This window comes from Glycine soja, chromosome 1, assembly GCF_004193775.1.
Source record: "Glycine soja cultivar W05 chromosome 1, ASM419377v2, whole genome shotgun sequence".
NCBI classification, from domain to species: Eukaryota; Viridiplantae; Streptophyta; class Magnoliopsida; order Fabales; family Fabaceae; genus Glycine; species Glycine soja.
Genome location: NC_041002.1, coordinates 35,570,866 through 35,576,486, shown reverse-complemented (window position 1 = coordinate 35,576,486; position 5,621 = coordinate 35,570,866). Strand labels below are relative to the sequence as shown.

The 5,621-nt window shown below is 35.7% G+C and overlaps 1 pseudogene; it reads left to right on the top strand.

The window, feature by feature from the left end:
- Nucleotides 1-693: 693 nt before the first annotated feature.
- On the top strand, nucleotides 694-4,955 carry LOC114415160 (annotated as a pseudogene).
- The last annotated feature ends 666 nt before the right edge of the window (nucleotides 4,956-5,621 follow it).

Genomic DNA, 5,621 nt, shown 5'->3' with positions numbered 1-5,621 from the left:
AGTAAAAAAAAAACTACTTTCAAGCTATTTAGACTAAAAAAGAGTTAAAATATAAACTATAAAAACTAAAAAATCACTTTAAAGCTATAAAGATTAAAATATACAAATGATGAAACTATAGAGAATAAAAATAATTTTCCAAAACTTCACTCCAAATATATATAAAAGAATCTAATCATAACCACTTTCATTAGAGATAGATTGAAGGTGTCTTCATTTCATGTTCCTAGACTAAAATCTCATCTTGAGCTTTGTATTCTAAAATATAGTTTAATTTTGCATCATACTTTTTTTATGGGTAATTAATTAAAAATCATCTTAAAATGTAACTTTTAAAGTAATTACAATACATAAAATTAAATTATTTATTTTGAAGAACTTCATATTTGCGTTACATTTTAATTAAATTAATGACCAATATAATGTTATTAGACCTTACTAAGAAAAAAAATGAAGTGAATGTTACATAGTTGTCATGGGAAGTCTAAGGAGAGCGTTCTATATTAAATGAAGTCAAGAATGGAGTTGTTTTTTTCTTTTTTTCTTTTTTCACTCATGTCTCTCTCATATTCACGTGCTTCGAGCAATCTTCAGTACTAATCATGATTGGCTTCACCTTCATTCTTCAAGTATAAGTAAGCAATCAGAGATAGCTCACAAAATGGTCCATCAATGTATCTATCTACCCTTCACTATCAAACATTGTTGACAACTTATGAAAGGTTCTTTCACCCAACAAGGAGCATAAACTCAATAACAACAACATTAACATTAATTATCAATAGCTGATGAAGCAATGTACCCCATTAATCCAACCCCATTTTCCCTTTTGATGTTCTAGGTGTCCCAGCCTTGCCAAAGTTTTCACAAATTTCAAAAGGGTCTTGCATGAGAAGGACTTAGTGCGCTGGCATGGTAATAACAAACAACACCGTTTTCTAGGCTGCGGCAGGTTTTGTGAAGGAGGGAAAGCAGCAATGGAAGATGAGGCTTTGATTGATTATAAGAGTGAAGGTGTTGAAAGAAGCATAGAATGTGAAAATGGTTGCAGTGATGAGAGTTTTGCTGATTTGATTAAAGAAAAGGGTGGAGAGAGCAGTTCCAACTCTGAAATTCTATTATCTGAGATGACAGAACTTGATGATCAAAATTTTGATTTGAATCATTTGATTAAAGAAAAGGGTGGAGAGAAGAGTTCTAGCTCTGAGGTGATGACAGAACTTGATGGTCAGAGTCAAGGTAGTGCTGAAGATTCATCCTCATCAACTTCAATGATGTGGCAGGTTCAGGAAATGCCTACATCTAATAGTCCAAGTCCACGTGGAAGGGAAGATGCAGAGAAAAAGGGCATGTGTAATGAGAATTTTGAGGAGAAAATCTCAGGGTTACCAATGTCAGGTATTCAAATTCAATGTGCTTATGTACATAATCTATGCCTTTCTTTTTGGTTAACAATTTTTGGGGAGGGAAAGAACACTCGTTACAGACTTAAATTTATCTCATTCAAATGAGAGAAGCAGGAGTCAAACCTATGACTTGTCAGATGCGAGACTCCGTTTTGCTCTACTTGAACAACTCTTTGGGGTTTACATAATCTGTGTTAAATTTCTACAATGGGGGCTCCTGGCTTATGATATCAATATAGTATATATGTTCTCTAATATGATTTTGGTTCTCAGTGCTAGAGCTTGAATTGATGAAGGAGAGGTTTGCAAAATTGTTACTTGGAGAAGATATGTCAGGTTCTGGAAATGGAGTCCCTGCAGCCTTGACTGTATCCAATGCCATCACTAATCTATGTGGTGTGTACCCATGAAACAGTTTCTTGATGCAGGTTTCATTTAGTGAATTTTAATTACTGCAATTCTTGCTCCTGAATCTGATGTTCTGATTGTTATCGAAACATTTTTCTGAATCTGTAGCCACCCTCTTTGGGCAACTTTGGAGATTGGAGCCCTTGGCACCAGAGAAGAAAGCAATGTGGCGACGAGAGATGGAGTGTCTTCTTAGTGTCAGTGATTATATTGTTGAATTGAAGCCTACATGGCAAACATTTCCAGATGGAAGCAAACTTGAGGTACAAGTAGCTTCAGGAACAATTTGAATGTCCATTTATGTAGCTGTATGATGCATGTTTTGTTAATAAATATTTCCTCCTTTTGCCCTTCAACCCTTTTGAGATAACTTTCATTTGGCATTTGAGACACAAGATTTTCAGAGGAAAAAAACAATCCCTCTTCAGTTTTCCCGATGGTTTGTGAATGGCTGAATTGTCTGGCATTCATTTGATTAATATTGTAATGTCAGTTAGATATAATATGAAATTTTAGGATTGTAAATTGAAGTTGAAAGCTTTTTAGTAATTTTTGCTAGATGATACGTCTGTTTTGAAAACAAGCATAAAGTTTAAAATGCAAATTGATATGATCTAGCTGAGTAAGGTACAATCATGATTTTTTTTAAGCGTTTATGATTAGATTTACATGTATGTGCTACAAATGTGATCCACCCTTTAACTGTAAGATAGTCATCATCATGAACATGCATTGCATGCACAATGCAATATTGCAGGGTCTGGCACTTGCAGTATATAAGAACAATGAGTGATGCAGGAGAAAAGATCTAATATCCATGCTTTCTTCATTTTAGATTGATTAAACTTTCTACCAAATAAAGTATATATAGATAGTTCTTGATATTTAGTACTGTTTCTTTTCACATGTGAATCAGGTCATGACCACTAGGCCTCGGTCAGATCTTTATGTCAACCTGCCAGCTTTGAGGAAATTAGATAACATGCTTCTGGTAAGATTTTACACCATTCAGAGCACATTAATCCAGTTTCAAGAAATAACACATATTAAACATTTTCTCTTTCCGCAGGAAATACTGGATAGTTTTGTTAACCCGGAGTTTAGGTATGTAGACCAAGGGGTTTTGGCCACAGATGCAGATGGCTCATCTTCATTCCGCCAAGCTCTTCAGCGGTTAGAAGAGAAATGGTGGCTCCCTGTACCTCAAGTCCCTCCTTGTGGTCTACGTGAAGATTCCAGAAAGCAGTTGCAGCACAAGAGGGATAGTACAAAGCAGATATTAAAAGCTGCAATGGCAATCAACAGCATTACTTTAGCTGACATGGAGATCCCTCATACATACTTGGAATCTCTTCCAAAGGTATAATATCAATGTCCATTCCCTATTCTTTCAAACATCATGAGATACTAATGAGTAATGACATGTGCATTTGGTTAAAAAAATTAATTAAGCACCGTTTTTTTTTTGTCTAAACCATAGGTATCCTTTACTGGAGGCAATTTAATTAAGCACCTTTTAACAAACTATCATGTGAGGACTTATATCATGATGTTAATTGTGAAACTTACTGAAATAAGATGGAAAAAACTTATTCTGATAGACTTAACTGTAAAACTTATTGAAATAAATTAAAAAGAGTTTATAAATCACTTTCATATGTAAATCCAAATGAGCTTTGCATTAGTTCTTCCAAACACCCTATTAAATTTTTTTATCCAATCCTTCTTTTCTTTCAGACTGCAAGAGCCAGCTTGGGGGATGTCATTTACAGATATATTACAACAGATAATTTTTCTCTTGAGTGTATGCCAGCTTGCCTTGATTTATCATCTGAACATCAAGCCATAGAGATTGCCAACAGAGTAGAGGCATCCATTTATATTTGGCGAAAAAAGACGAACTCAAGGCCTACTACAGGTCGCACTACAAGATCCAGTTCAAGATCATCATGGGAAATCTTCAAGGATCTGATTGTGGAGGGAGACAAAATGGAAACACTTGCAGAAAGAGCAGAAAGCCTTCTGCTCTCCTTGAAGCAGCGTTTCCCTGCTCTTCCTCAAACAGCCTTGGATATGAGCAAAATCCAATGCAACAAGGTTAGTATCTAATTATTTATAATGTTCCACTTTAAAGCCTTTTTATGGCTTACATATGTTTTTGGTAGGTTTGTGTTAGTTCCTATTAGTCCCTACATTTAATAAAAATAATTTTTTTAGTCCATCAACAACAAGGTTTTTAAATTGTAATCGCAGTCACAATTGCGGTTTGGTTGAGATTCTTGATATTGTAGAAAATTTGAATTAAATTCAGCTAATACAGTTGTAATTGATTGTGGTTATAGAGACATAAAAAACCTTAATATTGTAATCACAATTGCAGATGTTTACTATTTTTTCTAATCTTGCTCAACAATCCTTCCATAGGGATTAAAAGCGTGTGATTTTATAATTTTTAAAACTAATAATAAAAAGGATCAACTTTTCAAGTGCTTCAAAGTTGTTGTAAAATATGTCTTTAGCCTCTTAATATTTGTTGATTGTTGACATTTTTTTTTATCTCAGTGCTTCAAAGTTGTTCTATCTGTTTTCTAGGATGTTGGAAAATCCATTTTGGAGAGCTACTCACGAATATTAGAGAGTTTGTCATCAAACATTGTAGCACGCATTGACGATGTGCTCTATGTAGATGAACTGACAAAACACTCTAATCCAATCTCATCTTTCCCAAAAGTTGGTGTAATTGCTCACAAGAGCATTTCAGTTCCACACTCATTGCCTGGCCAAAGCATTCCTCCACATAAGTCATCTTTTGGCACACCAAGCTTTTCTCCTGCACAATGTGTTAGCCTGAAGGGGAGCAAAATCATCAATCATCAACAAAGGCAACCTTCCCCAAAGAGGGGTAGGAGTTAACAAAACTTTGACTCAGTTTGGCACTTGCATTGAGAGGAAAGAGAAGTTTGTTCTAACATTGAAAACAACTGATGAAGTGCTAGCGTTAAGAACATTTGATGAAACAGATATGGAGTCCAGTGATTGCATAGAAGATGTTAATCTCAATATGTTGGACTGGTCGTGGTTAAAATGAAAGGATTTTTAATGTATCAGTTATTCATCAAAGTTTAAATTTGATATTGTCAACTAGTTAATTAGTATTGCTACAAAATATAAATTTAACGTACGTAAGTCATCGCTTAGGAAAACCCATATTAACTAAAAAGTATGGTGACATTTTTTTTAGATAAAATATTATCGTTAACATCGGTTATTGGAGAATCACTATTAGGCCTATCCATCAATTTTGGTTTTTAAAAAATTGAAGTTGTGAGATACCCAATTTTGCACAGAATAGTGCCATTCGTTCCCCCTCCCTCAAAAAACTTTTGTTCTTTCTCTGGCTTGCCGAAACCCTGAAAGACTTGTCTCCTCCTCTCCCTCGACCCCACTACCTCTCCAGAATCTCCGCCTTGCCTCCTCCCAATCCCTTCTCTCTATTCCATAGCCATCCCGTGGCGGTTACTCCATTGTCGACATTGTCGAGGAAGCGAACAAGTTGATCCACGAAGCCTTCTATTTTGGCGAGGAAGAATTTGTTTTGATGAGAATCTTTCGCGAAGTGGAGCAGTTTTGCGAGCGAAGCGAACCGGAGGGAGTCTAAGTTGGTTTTCAAGTCGGTGACGGTTCAAATGAGTTGGTCCCGGGAAAGGACTTGTTCGGAAGCAGTTTGGTGGCGAGCTGAATTAGACCAGATCTGGATGAGGCTTTGGAGAGTGCAGTTGGGCACAAAGTCTTTGGTTTGGAGGAGTT